Source organism: Pinus tabuliformis, chromosome J (assembly GCF_031772625.1).
Source record: "Pinus tabuliformis cultivar Carrire ecotype Pingquan chromosome J, CPIR1, whole genome shotgun sequence".
Classification (NCBI taxonomy): domain Eukaryota; kingdom Viridiplantae; phylum Streptophyta; class Pinopsida; order Pinales; family Pinaceae; genus Pinus; species Pinus tabuliformis.
In genome coordinates this window covers 984,517,659-984,534,504 of record NC_142295.1, presented here as the reverse complement: position 1 = coordinate 984,534,504, position 16,846 = coordinate 984,517,659, and the positions used below count along the sequence as shown (strand labels likewise).

At 39.4% G+C, this 16,846-nt stretch overlaps 1 pseudogene; it reads right to left on the bottom strand.

The window, feature by feature from the left end:
• Positions 1-857: 857 nt before the first annotated feature.
• LOC149230156 (elongation factor 2 pseudogene) overlaps positions 858-16,846 on the bottom strand; it is a 36,100-nt pseudogene continuing 20,111 nt past the window's right edge.

The following is a 16,846-nucleotide window of genomic DNA, read 5'->3' as shown; positions in this document are numbered from 1 at the left end:
CTTCATATTGAATGAATGTTGCTCCAAAGTGAATGTTTCTCTATATGACATATAAACATTGTAAGAGCGGTGCAAAATATTGTTGTGAGAACACTCTAGAAGCAAGAATATTGTTGAGAGAACACTTTGTAAGGAAAACATGGTATGAACAAGAAATGCATTATATTGAGCATTGCCCGATATTAAAAAAAAATGCACCATAATTAATACCAAATGAAAGTATTAAAGCCATTTTGAATAAACATGGCTCCTGTATGATGATTTAAACCAATAATTCATATTTTCTTCCAAAGTCTTGAGTACCAACAATAGGGCATCAACAAAGGCTTCAACACCCCTGAACAGTCTTCTTGAATGTGTGTTTGAGATGTTAGCTTGTAGCAACTTCAAAATCTCAAGTCCCCAAGACAATAGATCTATCTTCAAGAGAGTTTTAACAACATCCTTAATTTGAGAAATTAGAATTGTACATGGGTGAGGATTCCTAAGATTTTCCACAAAAATGTACTTTACTTCCCCTAGGACATGTTTATATACAATCCCAACCCATTCAAGATCATTAGGAGTTGGATCATCAACAAAATTGACAACCTTCCTACCATGTTAAAGCCAAATAACTATTGTTGGTCCAACAGGCAGTCTGGTCGGACCCATTACTTCCCCTTGATATACCATAGGGTAATGGACACCAGATACAGTAGGGTATAATGAGTTCATAGATCATGTTGCTACCATTGCATAATGCATACGCTTTGGATACCAATACAAATTGTTGAATAACATAAATTTAACTAGTCCTAGCACACAAAACTGTGTTTTAATCTTAACAACATCCGACATGCAAACATAGCAAATATCTACAACTTGTATTTGTACTCTGACAAGGCAGTCATACTCTCCTTAAGACCCTTCCTCTTATGGATATCAATCACAAGTTGCCCAGCTTGGGAACCAGATTCCAATGGATTTGATCCATCATATCTCATTGGTCAAACACACATTAAGGGAAAGCCTAGTCGGAAGTTGCATCACGAAGAGTAATTGAGAATCCAAATGATTCAACAACAGGTAGATCTCTCTTGATGTTGTATAGTGGAGTTCCTAGCCTCTGCACTTCTTCAAAAACATGACCTCTCTTATGGTTCAACACACCATAAATACCACCAAGGGCATTCTCGGGAGCCTGAATCTCAACAAGATATATTGGCTCAAGAAGTTGTGGTTTGGCAGTAAGTTGAGATGTATACTTAACCCTTTTAGCCCTTGGGATAATTTGTCCACCTCCTCTATGGAATGCATCAGTGTTCAAAACCACATCACAAACCTCAAAGCAAATACCACACATGTTTTCTTCTACAAGAGCACCTTCCTTATAATTGTAATGCAACAACCACGAAATATTTAATTTCATTCAAGTATTGAACTCCCTTACACATATCCACCACCACTATTAGGATCGAGCAGACACATTGAAGTAATCAAGAAGGCAACGTTGTTGAGGATTCTCCTTCTAAGGATTTCGTCAGATTTGAACAATAATTGATTATGCTTGTAATAGTCAATCCGCAACACAGATTTACATCGAAGAAAAATTGTTGGATGAAACTCACAAAATGGCTTAGACAGACTTCGAGAGCTCTTGGTCCAAAAATGCTTTCATCAAAATTAAAAAATATATCTTTAAAGGTTGATACACTTTGACATTTCTTTATTGAAGGCGTTGTAATTTATCAATGTGCAATTTGAATACTAACGCAGGCTTTGAATATTTGTCCCAATTAGGACACAAAACCCTAATTGTCATTGAATCCTTTTTCTCGATGCTCTATAATAAATATATAATGCTTTCCACACATTTGAGCGCTCTCCAGTGTATGAATCATTGTAACGCACCACATACTTTCCCTGACAGTTTCTTTTGTTTGTCATGATTGTGTGTGTTTCCAGTATTTCCCAGTGAATTATCATTTGTAGTTTGAAGGCTCTTCTACTCTTCCTCAGTAATAGAAACAACCACAAATAAAATGCATAACCGTGAGTCGAGGTGGGGAATAGAGCCCTCAACAATATCTCTTTCACTTTGTACAAGTCGAAGAGATGCGGTCTAGAGACCTAAAAATGTCTCTTGCCAACTGATACCATACGCTAGTCCATAATTGTGCCCAAATGATGATGTCTGAGATCCTGCATCAATCAGTGTTCTAATTTCGTGGTGTTGGCGAGGTTGATATTCTAAACTCCTTTGAATATAGCCAGTCAATTGAGTAAGTAATTCACTAACTATATTTAAATTTGATGATGAGGAATGAGCTTGTAGCATTTGTGAGCGTTGATATAGTGAACTCCATTGTTCAAGGATATTCTCATATACAAGATGGAGAAAGATTGACATTCTTTTGTGTTGTGTATGTTTTCTAACCATATCAACGACCACCACAATATTTGTACTCGTAATTTTTCATGATGTTCGTGCCTTTTTCTATTACTGCCATCTTCTACTTCTATTGTCATGTCATGCTACCCCATATAATAGTTCATCAAGCACCAAAATACGCCAAGTATTAACCTAGAACCATAATACGCCAATGAACTCCATGTTCCTTGGGTGATGGAGACGTCAGAGAGTTCATATTAGGTGCCCAAACGATGTTGATTATTTGATTATTTTATCAGATGCTAATAATTTAAATCAGTCTCCTCCAAAGGCTGTATTCACATCCGTAGGAAGCAGCATCCATATCCAAGCAATTCAAATTCAAAGTTCAAAGATATTGCCATATTTTGTAAACACATTATTCAAAGTTGTTCCAACACTCTGCATATTGAATGTGCCAAATAATGTGCCAACTCTGCACGATGTATAAATGGTTGTATAACCTCTCCTTCAACGCAATTATAAACCCGACTCTATGTCTTATAATGACTAATCAGTAGTAGTAGTTGTAGAGTAGTACCCCTCTCTCTATTGAGTAGAAGAAGTTGTAGTTTTTCTCTTTTTAGATGTGCTATAATGCCTGCTTATGATTCAATTAACCTCAGAGAACACGCAAAAGGATTTTGATAACGTTTTTTCAAGATAACTCATTGAACAGCTTAAAGATGGGGGAGGATATGTGCATGGTTCACAAAGAAGTTCCTTGTTTCGTACGCATTCAGTGAGGAGTGAGGTTCACAAGAAGCATTCAGTGAAGAGATGTGGGTGGACCATTCAAAGACGAGCCTTGGCTCGATGGGTAATTCACAGGTGAGTTTACTTTTATTAAAAAATTCATTTTCCTTTCTGGGAAACCTCCCTCTAATTCCCCCCGTCAAATTGCCTTTTTTTTAGCTCCTGGCTACCTCCCTTTTTTTCTGTTAAATCGTATTTTATTTATTTCTTTCATTGAGAACTAGAAACCTACCGAGAGATCAGACTATCCATCATACCACATAGAGACACGCTTTGTAAGCGAAAAGACACACTTTGAATTCAATTGATCAACCAGCAAAAAAAATAGAGGTGTAATAGGCAGAATTTCATAGAGCAATAGTAAGCCGCTGAGAGACCGAGACATTGCAGGCAGCTTCGAGGAGGTCAGTTCGCCAGTCTATATTTCGAGGAAAATGGCCTAAAAGTATTGTGTCAATAGCCATAACACAATTACCAATCCCCGATGCATATAAGTGTCGACAATGCTCTCCAATAGTGATACCACTATCGTCTAAAATATGAATATCTAACGAATTAGGATTTTGAAAGACAAATTCTAACATGCCTTCAAGTTTCGATCAAATAATGTGAGAGAAAGGTTTGGAGCATGGGAATAGAAATCACTGCCCCTCATTTAGGTTCATGCATGGATTGACGTAGCGCGAATAGGAAAAATGCTAAAGAGTGTTAGCTCCCGGGAGGGATTCACCTCAACTTATTTCTAACTGCCCTGCCTTCGAACTTATCTCTCTTTATTTTCGTTGGCATTCGGAATTGAAAGGAGGCCAATCCCACCACCTATAAGATTTAAGGATTAATAGTTCACCTATTTTCCAACGAGTATGGGTTTCAATGGGATAACTTAAAAAAATATTAATGTTTCTCGAATACCATTTTACCATAAGTCAGCCAACGCCAACATCGAGATGATGAAGCCTAGGCTAGACCAATGAATAAACACGCCTTCCTAGCCGAGAGAGAAGCTCGATAATGGCTTCCCTCTCCACCTAGGGTGATTTGTAGGTTGCAATTGGCAACTGTCAATATAATAAAGAACACAACATAATATAATGCCAAAGCCATAGGTCTGTGTAGTAATGATGTTGTTGTCATGTTCTATCAAAGCTTGTCATATGCATATACCACAATATATGTATAACGCTCTATATGATATATCCCATAATTAAAACAGTTGTAACGCTCATATATAATCTTGATAATGAATATATATAACCTAAGGAAAATCATGCATCATGTATGCCAACCAAAATAACACACTGTCGAGCCATACTACATCAAGACAACATTGCACCATATATTAATTAATGCTCACTGCAAATAACGTCTCTGTCATCTCTCTGAGGTCTCTGTTTCCATTTGATAGGTGTATTGTGTAATGTCTCAGTGTAACGTTTCTACTAATGTATAGTTGCACTGCTCATAGCCGTCCAATGAGATGGAGCATTCATCTAAACTCGATCATTTAATCCAACTACTATCGATAGACTTTGAAATTTTCATCAATACTTCATAAACACTGTGTAGATAACTGTAGCTAGGTGACCTTGCCCTCTTAGTTCTTCACTTGAATCTCGTCCAAACCTGTCATGTCCATGCCATTTTGTTAGTTTCTTTACTCATACTGAGCACTCTTCTTCTGGTCGAATATTTTTTTTCTTTTTATATGTAGAGGAAACCCTATATTATGCTCACAATGATTTCATAAACAACCCAAAGGTTTGTAATCCATTCTTCAGATTGAAAAATCATATATATTCACTTGTCTATCCTTCCCACCAGTACTTAAATGTCACCCATGAGGATTGATATCAAAGGTTATTTGCTGATTAGAATTCTCTACAGAGCTGTGACAAAACAATAGTTGTATTTTGCACGTCCCATCTCAAAATATAAAGATTCTTACGTTCTTGAGTGTAGAGATAGTTTCCACCCCTGCTTTCCTATCTTTTGTACTAGGAAGAGTTAAGTGATGTTCAAAATCATGACTGGGCGATATATGTTAAACTTTGAGAGCGTATCCACGAAATAATTTTGTTCCCAAAGGATTAAATGCAACAGAAGAGGTTGTCGTTATTTTATCCATAAATTCATATGCCAGAAATGTATCATGATGTTCACCAGAAGTAGAATTCCAAATATGAATTGGATGGTTACGAGTTGTAGCTGTCAAAACATAAGTAGATAGATCTGAAGCAAGCATATGAGAGTTCCAACAGTGGTCATAAACATAATCTCTCTCATGGATCATCAACCTTCAAGAAATTGTTGTTGGGGTTGCAAAAAGATGATGTATTAGAAGAGATAGTGACATTTCTTCCATGAACTTTTGTCTCAATAAATTATTTTGTACATATCATGGTTTTCTTTTTCATTGAAGTTTTATTGTAGAGATTCCAATATATGTATTATATTCTCAAGATATTAATGGGGTTGCTCTCCCCCTAGGACGTTGCTTCTCTAATACTAATATATTCTTCTTTATTTCCTTGAGCAGCTCCCCTGATATTAGTCTGACTTCACTTTATCATTGAAGTGACATACTGCTCCTTTTTCTTCCTCTTCCATATTTGAGTGGTTTTCCTTCTTTTGTCTTCATTTCTCTTTGACTCATTGTTTGATTTGCTTGGAGTGGCTTCCTCCTTTTGTCTAGAGATCTTTGATGTATATGGCATCTTGCAGTCTTTGGCCTTGTGGCCAAAGTTATCACACTCATAACATATTGCGTGGAAAATAAATGGAGAAAATGGTGTGTATTTTCTTGTGCCCATCTTTGCATACAGTTTGCATTCAATAGCTTTGTGTCCAAATCCATTGCACAAATAACAATAACCATAAAAATGAATTGTGTACCTAGTGAATGAATGTCTTTTATGTTTGATTGCCTGAGGGAGCCTTCACATTTGTTGCATCTTCGGTTGATTGTTCTTGGTTTGTTTTTTCTTACATTCTGTTGCAATATGTCCTGGTTCATGACGATGGAAGCATGAGATATATTTCCTCCTTTGAGATATTGAAGACTTTCTAACTTCATCTCTATGAGAAGATTGCATCCTTGCAAAGTAGACTTTCTTTGTTTCATTCTTCTCCTTCAAGTTCTGCTGCTATTTTTTATTTGTTTCTTTTTTTGTAGGTCCTTTCGATGTTGCTTTGTCCGAGTTCTTCATGGAGGAAACCTCCTCTTCTAGATGCTTACACAAACTAATCTTTTCTTCTAACTTAATTCTAGTTGTACTAGTCTCGGTCTCTAACTTTTCACAATGTTCTTCTTTCTACTTGAATTTATTGTTCATCACCTCCTCCAGTCTCCTTGCTTCTTCAAGTTGTGTCTTCAAGCTGACAATTTCCTTTGCCTCCTTGTACTCATGCTCTTTCTCATCACATATCTGCACCAGTTTCTTCAAATATTTGTTTTCATTCTTCAATCTTTCTATACTAGCCAATCATAAGTCAAGCCTAGCTTGATTTTCATCTGATTTTTCTTCATGAGAGTCAGGCACATTCACACAGGTAGAGGTTTCATTTAACTGAACACTTTCCTTTTGATGGGGTTTTTTCTCCTTCCTCTTTCTCTTTCTGTTCTCTACATTGTTTCTCCTAGCCCCTTCATGCATGCGCTGTAATTTATCCCATATTTCTTTTGGAGCAGTGAAATTTATTATTGTATCAAGATCCTTATTATGAAGATTATTGTCCATGACACATTTTTCTTTAGCATTCCACTGTTGTTCTTGCAAAGAGGGAGGATCTTTGCAGTAACAATCACATACAAGATTACATACACCATACACATAAGCTATTAGTTCAGGTTTTACCTTATCTCTCCATTCATGAAAGTTTGATGTACTAAGCACAGGTACAATTTGGCAGTCCATGACTCAACCAGAACTACTTTCAAGTTGTTATGCCTACACCGAAGGAACCAACTCTGATGCCAATTGATGAAAATTTGACTAGACTAAGAGGGGGGGTGAATCAGTGTAGTATATTCATGGACATTAAAATTATTTTCCTTAATTTCTTTAACTGAAACATTGCATGAGTAGCTTAACAAATAATTACCAGCATATTGAACATGTGAACAACAAGTAATAAGTTAATCAAAACATCATGTCACTACATAATAACAACACATATTGACACCAGATATATGTGGAAACCCATAAAAGGATAAACCCACGATTTTATTATTGTTGTGATGCAAAGGCAAGCTCCTACTCCTTATTACATTTGATTTTATTTAGGCTCCAACCTACAAAAGGTTGCTACCTCAAATTTATGCAAGCTACAACATGCAAGGAAGCTCCAACTCCCATATGTTTTATGTAGGCTACAACCCATAGGAGGCTCCTACCTCAACGGGCTACAACACATAGGATGCTCCTACCTCAACGGGCTCCAACCTGATATTTATCAAGACACTACTTGAAAGGAGACTGCAATCCCCTTATGCAAACTAGAAACAACAATGTGTTGGTTTACCTAGTCATAAATTCTACATATCTCCATCTTCATTTCTACCTGTTCTTCCCTTCAAATTTGCTTCACATAAACTTCATATGTGCCAGGTAACTAATGCATAACCCCTCAATTTGCTCTCACTCATTCTCCGACTCTCTAACCTCCCAATGCCTTCCAAAATCACATATTTTATAAAGATAGTTTGTTGGTTGTTTGTATCCCACATAGGAATATGAATTGAATAGGCTTGACTCTTTGCCTTCCACTCATTCGTTTCCAAATTCTTCATATCTTGAATATTAGAGCACAAAAATAAATAATCCATCCAATATTAATTTCATCCACATGTAATGATTAAATGCATCAACCTAATGCCAACATCAAATAACAATATGTATCATTAATGTATCACAACAATCTTTGCAACATTTATTCCTTTGCCTTGGAGTCTTGCCTTTGCATCACAACAATTCAGCTCAATCAACAATTTCACATCACAACAAATTCTTCAATATAGCACTCTATGCAAAATTATCAAATCATTTCAATGTATCACAACTCCTCCTCCTTCTTCTACTCCTTTCATTGTTGATCTTGTTTATTAGTGTATACATTGCCTTGTTGTTTCTCCTTTACCTATTGTTTCTCCTTCATTGTTCCTTGTTTTGCGGCTTTGCTTGCTACTCATTTTCCATCAATGATAATATTGCCAACAAAATATTATTCATATGATTTCATTACTTCTCATGGTCCATGGGATTGTATAAGAATCCTTATTTCTTCCCATTGGTTCAAATACTTTTCAATTAAGAAAAGTGCATAGGTGGGCTGCCCTATGTCAGTGGAATTCTATGGCTTTCCCATGCAATTCTAATTGTTCCTCAAGCATATATCTAAGTTGGTATGCAAATTTATTTGTCATGAGTTTAAAGGTCTTTAAACCATTGGTCCCATAAAACAAACTACCACAAAGTTGATCTAGCCAATGACTTGAAAAGACTTTTATCTAATCAGGATTGGGGATAGGATGTTCAAACAACTAGCCTACTGCACTAACGTACCTAATCTTGTTTCAAATGTCGAAGCATGTCCCATAATATTTGTGATTTTATGTTAATGGCTAACTCTAACACATCCTAGAGTCTAGTGAACCAGGGAAATTGGCCACCTCAAGCTCAATTGGCTACCTCCATCCAACAAAGACTCAAATGAAACATCGGCCCAACTGGCACAACAACTCTTCGACCAATAACACCACTACAGCCCAATAAGGTCAATTCTAACAAGTTGGTAATTTATGCTACCTTAGCTCCCAAATTTTTATTTTTGTGTAGCATCGGGAGGTATTCCTGCGTGCTAAGAGGCTTGAAGTCAGCCAAGGAAAATTATAAAATTATAAAATTAAAAGTTTAATTTTTGGGGTTCATGTAGACTCCAAACTATCAAGTCGGCCCCACCATAAAAGGGTGTGACCCTTGGTCAAGACCCACCCATTTGACAAGTATAAATACACAAGATACATCCCCATTTCGATCACTCATCATCACACTAGATATCTTATAACGCAGTTACAGAAAGGAGTGGAAAGGAGGGCGAATTGGCCAAGTTTGGTCAAATTTGATTTGACCAAGTTTGATTGTTGACTACAGTACGAATCTAACCACAGGACAAGTTGACCGCAGGTTCAAGCTGACTGCGGGCCAAAATTTTGACTATCAACCAAAGTTGATTTTAGTATTTTTTGTGGTTTGACCATCATTAACTAGCTAGTATTTGACCAAGTTTGACTAGTATCTTGGACTTGGTTTTTAGCACATATTTCTAGACAGTTTATGTAATTTTGAACCTTGTTGAAGAACAATTTCTCCTAGAAGAAAAGTTGCTTGATTTTCTCCCAAGTTTGGGTTTCCCATGAAAAATTTGTTGTTTCTTTATGATCTTATTGTTTCATTAATGTCTTATGGTTCATGACTGGTGCTATGAGTAAAGATTGCAAGGAGAAAATAAGCCTAGCACTGAGATTTCATTCTTCTTTTTATCTTCGTTTTGTGCTTGATAATTGCCTGGATCATTATTCTAAACTTGCATCGTATACAACTCACTATCAGAATCATAGGTACAACTTCGAAAAGCTTTGCAAGAAACATGAAATTGATGTTGATTTTGCCTGGCTTAATAGTTGGTCTCTTTGTCTACTATATACCCATTATAGTCTATTTTGTGTTTGCACGCCTAAATGGTAGGATCATACCAAATCCAAAAGATTAAGAATATGGTTATGCGTGTGGAGGAATCACTGGTGTGGAGTGTTGCTTATGGAAAGAGAACGGATGGTTTTCAGCTTACTATGTATCAGCTATCATCACAATGTTATGGTCTATGACAACAATGATAGAAGCTCATGTGTACATTACTATATTTCACAGTGGTACTTACGCAAGGCTAACTCACCTCCACTTCTAAGTATCAAGAAATCTATCATAATGAAGAAACTAAGGAATCTAAGCTTAATGAGATCGCATATGGACTTCATTAAGGAAGAAAGGATCAAGAGAGAGTTGACTTTCTTCCTTAATCAAGAGATAATTACTTAATATATTTCTCCTTTGATTATTGTTATTTTTCCTTGGCGAGCCTCTTGTCTTTGTATTTTTTGCTTGGTTATAATTGTTTCTTCCATGGCCCCCTAAATGATGTTTCTAGGGATATCGTGAAGGCTTCCAAGGCAATGATTCTGGCAGCGGACGGCAGCATCAGGAAGAGTAAATCAATCCTTGTGACAAGAGGGTTCTACTAGCAAGAGGAAGTAGAAATAGCAAAAGGACTTGCTTATATGACAGAGGAAACAACGGTAGCAGGACTCGCTCACATGACAGAGGAAACAATAGTGGCAGACATAATTGTGTTGGAATTTCTAACTGTTAGAAACCCTCATGTACTTTTCTGATTTATTTCTGCGTACTTGTTCTGATTAATTAACAATTTATTTACCATTTAAATACTAAAAATAAATACAAGTACATGCTCAACACATTACCGATCATCAACTGAAGGAAACAAACCAAGCACACAAGTGACACCGTTGTCTTTGGACCAATGTCCCTGGAAAAACCCAATGCAGGAAAACCGGTGCAGTTATCTAAGAGTTTTAATTATTAAGCAGTTTTAGAATACAATATGGGTGCCAAACCTGGCTCACACAATAGAGAATAATCTCGGCACTAGTACCTCTCAATCGAAGATAGATGTTCTGGCTAAAACCCCATATAAACACTCTGACATCTCCCAGCTCCAATATGCCCCACGAAAACCCCAGTCAACCTCTAGGGACTGCGTCAGCCCTTTCTGGCCCAACATCTGCCCAACGTCACCCTAGCTCGCCCTGCATCAGCCTCTGGAGGCACTGCGTCAGCCCTTAGAGCCTCTGTGTCACCCACGTTGGCTCTCTGAGGCACTACATGAGCCCTCGCTGGCTCTGCGTGAACCTCTAGCTAGCTCTGCATCCTTCTCTCTCAGCTTTTGCGCTGATCCTCCTAGTACTATCTCTGCTTCTGTATTCACTGCCCCTCAACTACAACTCTGATCACTCTTTCGACTTCCTCAGCAAACCCTGCCCTAGAAAATCGAAATCTTGATCAACTCGGTGTGTTCTCCAAGTGACCCTCAATCCTCCTCTTATACTTTTCTCGTTGACAATTCAACGGCCGAGATTAAGTCCCTAATCAACGGCTAAGATTAACTCTGGCTTGATCCATGACTTTTGGACCCTTCTAACATAGTTTTATATTAATTCACATTAATATTTTATTTTCCCTAAGTTTAGACTTACGTACTCCATTAAAAATATTAATTATTTTAATATATCCCAAACTGTTTAGAATCTTCCCAAACCATTTCTGGGTATTGGAGATCTCATGTGCTTTAGCCTCTCCACCAATTTTCGTGGCTAGAGCACATCCGATGCTACCCCAAATCAACACTCCCTCTTAGCAAGGACTGTGCTCTAGTAATACTCCTCACTGAGCATCACCCTGATCATCCAGCATCGGTCCCTGTGTTGATGCTAGGCCTGCTGCCCAACATCCTCTGCATTGCTGCATCATGTATTGCTACCCATGGCCTTGCAACTGCCACTGCTGCATCTATACGGCAGCCTCTCTCATCATGTTGCATCGTGTTTCCCATAGTACTGCCATTGCTAACTGCAACCCAGTTACTGAGAAGTAAATAATTGATCTCCCAACTCTGACATCTCTATCAAGATAGAGACACCCTCGATGTTGAAACTACCTCTATCACTGACAAGTGCCCCTTCTCTGGCCTCTGCACTGCGGCAACAACTCCATGCATCTTGCACTGTTGCCTCACGTTGTCCTAGGAATCCTGCACTGTAGCTCCCTCTGTCACTCCATCCGCATCCATCTCTACTAACATCCACTAGTACTGCTACTCCTCTTCGGGGCTCCCGTAGCAAGGTATAATCCAAGAGGATGGGTACCTCAACGATCCTGCCCCTCATCGCCTGTAGTCCGTCTAACTACAGCTCGATGTCTCCCCACTTTCGCTCAAGTGGCGTGTGAGCACTCATGGCACAGTCATCATCTGTCTCCACTTCCTTCTCTGCCCTTGCTGGCGCATCCCTGGTCTCAAAAGCCTCTCCCTTACTCTTCTTCCTTGGACACTGGGTCGCATAATGACCCAGTTCGCCATAGTGGAAGCATTTGACCTTGGATAGGTCCTTCTTCTTTCGTTTCTCCTGCTTTCTCTCAAATGCTAGGGCAAAATCCACCTCCTCCTCCTTCTTGATTCTAACCCCCTTATTGTTGCTTCCTGCCTTGGTCATCCTTATGATCTCTTCTTGGCGAAGAGCCGCCCACAGTTCCTCCCAATCTGGAAGGATCACCCTGCCCAATATGCTTTGTACAAACACCTCCCAGTCTTTTGAGACTATGTTTAGGGCTGTTCTCACCATCAATTCTTGATTCAGCATGGCCGCTATGGAAGTCAGCTGATCATGGATCTCCTTCAATCGACCAATGAAGGTGTCAATCTGTTCTCCCTTTTGCATCTGGTATGACCACAGCTGGTTTTCTAGTAGCATCTTCCTATGTACGGAAGTATGCTAATACAACTTTGTTAGGGCCTCCCACATCTCATTTGTTGTATTCTTTTCGGCAATATGTGGTACTACATGGTCCTTGACCCCGTCAAGGATGATGCTCTTGGCCCTCGCCATTGCATCCTCGTACCTATCGTTATCAGCTGGGTCAACTGGGACCGCTATTGTCCTCAAGGCGAATTGCTTGACACGGTTCTTGTCTAGAACGAATAAGATTTTGGCCTTCTAGACTACGAAGTTTGAGTCTCCGTCTAGTCTGTCTTGGTCTCTTACCTCGTTCACTGCCATCTCGCTGCTCCTATACTTCCCTCCTGGAAGTTCTTGGTGTGACTCCCTCTGAGCCTCGATTTCCCTCCTGGAAACCCTTTTGCCAATGTCGAGATGCCCCCACTCTGAATGTTAGTGCAGCTATACCACTGATGCGGATTTCTTGGCTAGAAATCCTTGGTAGAAATTCCCTCCTCCTTGGTATTTCCCTCTTAGGTATTGTTCTGACTACAGTACCCTACCAGCTTCACTTTGCAACTTACCCACAACCTCCTAAGCTCCAACAAACTGAAGGCTAAAGCTTCTAGGCTCTGCGCAATCCCGGCACCAACAAAATCTACACCTCCTAGCCACGGGCGTCAATCTTTCCTGACTGAGAAAGATGACCGAGCACTGCGTAGGTCAAGTCTACTCCCCTCTGCCACTGGGTTGATCCTCTTCCCGGCTCAAACTTGATGATGCAGGTACTGCGTCACCCCTTCCTTGCTGCTCTTTGCTAGGAACAGCTTCAGTCACTCGGGACAACTATTTTCTGCTGCTATTGCTCTGCTCGGCTAATGTCCTCAGTTCTCTTGTGATCTGCAACCACGCTCTGATACCATGTTGGAATTTCTAAGTCTAACTGTTAGAAACCCTTCATGTACTTTTCTGATTTATTTATACCTACTTGTTCTAATTAATTAACAAGTTATTTACCATGTAAATACTGAAAATAAATACAAGTACATGCTCAACACATTACAGATCATCAACTGAAGGAAACAAACCAAGCACACAAGTGACACCATTATTTTTGGACCAATGTCTCCGGAAAAACCCAATGCGGGAAAACCGGTGCAGCTATTTGAGGGTTTTAAATATTAAGCAGTTTCAGAATACAATCTGGGTGCCAAAACCTGCTCACCCAATAGAGAATAATCTCGGCAGTAGTACCTCTTAGTGGGAGACAGATGTTTTGGTTGAAACCTCAGATAAACACTCCGGCAACTTCCAGCTCCAATTTTCCCCACAAAAACCCTAGCGTCAGCCTCTAGGGACTACGTCAGCCCTTTCTAGCATAGTGTCTGCCCAACGTCACCCTAGCTCGCCCTGCATCAGCCCTTAGAGCCTCTGTGTCACCCACATTGGCTCTCTAAGGCACTACGCAGCTCTTGGCTGCCTCTGCGTGAGCCCTCGCTGGCTCTGCGTGAACCTCTGGCTAGCTCTGCGTCCTTCTCTCTTGACTTCTGCATTGATTCTCCTGGTACTATCTCTGCCTCTCTGCTTCTGTATTCACTACCCTTAGCTGCAACTCTGATCACTCTTTCAACTTCCTCAGCAAACCTTGCCCCAAAAAATTGAAATCTTGATCAACTTGGTGTGTTCTCCAAGTGATCCTCAAGCCTCCTCTCATACTTTTCTCATTGACAATTCAACGGTTGAGATTAAGTCCTTAATCAACGACTAAGATTAACTCTGGCTTGATCCATGACTTTTGGACTCGTCTAACACATTTTTATATTAATTCACATTAATATTTTATTTTCCTAGGGACTCCATTAAAAATATTAATTATTTTAATATCTCTCAAACTGTTTAGAATCTGCCCAAACCATTTCTAGGTATTGGAGATCTCATGTGCTTTAGCCTCTCCACCAATTTTCATGGCTAGAGCACATCCGATGCTATACCCCAAATCAACAAATTTCTCACATGAGAGAGGGAGCAGCAATGGCTGGAAGATTTTCTTCCGTGACAGAGGGAGCAGCTAGGACTACCACATCAAGACTTGTTGCAATGTCAAAGGGAGTTGGCCACAGAGAATGAAAAGAAGGATTCTGGCATATACACTATTTCTTGGGATTGGAGATTCATATTTGGTGGATCCCACAATGTACAAGTAGTTGATTGTTTCCTTCATGTACTTGGTTAACACTATACCAGATATTTGCTTTGCAATGAGCACCCTAAACCAATGTATGGTTGAGATGAGGCATGTATAGTGGATGGAGGCAAAGCATATGGTACCTATGTTACACAGTTGCATGTGGTTTGAGATATGTCTCAAGAGATGAATTGAGGTTGCAGGAATATACAGATTCAGACAGAGGAAGAGTACATAGCATCCAGTGTTGCAATTCATGAAGCAGTGTGGCTTTAGATGCCAAAAGTACATAGTTGGGTCACTTCATCTAAGACATGATGCAAAGAGGAGGAATAGAGGTCCAATACATATCCATAGATAAGCAGAATGTGGACATACTTCAAAGACGAGCTTAGTATGATGTTGAATCTCTCCATCATTGGAAGGGAATGATGAGATCTTTGCAGGATTTGGCAGACCATCTCCTGAAGCCATAAAGAAATTTGGTTGGGTCGTAAAGGACTTTGAGCAGGGGAGATGTATACATTCACCTTTGAAGCCAAAAGGACTTAGCTAGGTCATAAAGGACTTTATTGACCAAAATGGTGAATGGACCAAGGCAATTATAGGAGTCATTATAGAATACACTCACCTAAGAAGCCAGAAGGACTTTGTTGAGTCATAAAGGACTTTGACTAGAGGTTAATGACCAAGGTAAATTATAGGATTGGGCATATCTTCTCCTAAGAATCCAAAAGGACTTGGATGCCAAAAGGACTTGGATAAGTCATAAAGGACTTTGACCAGAGGAGATAGATGTAATTCACCTTTGAAGCTAGAAGAATTTCACAGCCAAAAGGACATAGCTAGGTCATAAAGGACTTTGACTAGAAAGGTGAATGGTCCAAAGGCAAATTCTCTCAAGAGAAAACAGAAGGACTTGGCTTCCAGGACTTGTCTAGGTCATCAAGGACTTTTACCATAGGAGATTGATTCATTTGCCTAAGAAGACACAAAGTAATTTGGCCAAAAATCCTTGGATATTTACACTTCCCACTCCAGGATGGAGTTATCTTATAGACATGCACCAACATGGAAATCTCATGAACTTTTCTTATATAGGATAAATTTCAGCTAAGGGGAAATATGTTGCAAAGAATACCTCCCTCGCTACGAGGGGGTGTTGATTTTATAGTAGCATCAAGAGGTATTCCCACCTAAGTAACCAGATTCATTATATAGGGTTCACAAATCCGAATACAGCGTGTCGGACACGATTCGCCCAAAAATCGTGTCCAAAAAACATGACACGTCGAATCCTATTATGACACGTCGAATCCCAAGCGTGTCACGAAATTCACCAGCGTGTCACGATTTTTGACATCGTGTCAGGCAGAATTGGGCGGCGGCTGTGTCACCGAACCTACCGTCATTGCAACGATGAAGGAAAGTCGTGCAAATTAGAAATCAAGTTTTGCGCAGACCGAAGCCGGTTGTGGAAAAAGCGGTTGCGAGAGGCCACAGGGCCGAATTTGTTGACGGCGAGTATATCGTTGAGTTTCATTTTGGTCAGCGCACATTGTCATGAGACAAAATTTACACCAATCGACTTAACCACAAAGGGATTCGATTGGAAATGCATGTGGGGAAAGGCACAGGCCAATTTGAGCTTCTGTCAAAAGAAAAAATAAAAAAATAAACCCAAAATTTGTCTACAGCAACACTGAATTCATTGTTCAAAAGCATTGATATGTGCGTTGGTGTGAGCAATAAGGTTAGCCGGGGCATTTACCGAGTCCGGGGGAACAAAGTGCGTTGAAGCGGGTCGATCCTTGCCACCTTTTGCTGAGTTTAGAATGCTGAAGAAGAATGGGTTTTCATATCATCAATGATAGAAACTAATATGTGTTTCATGCGATAAATCAAGTTCCACTGTTCCTTCATTTAT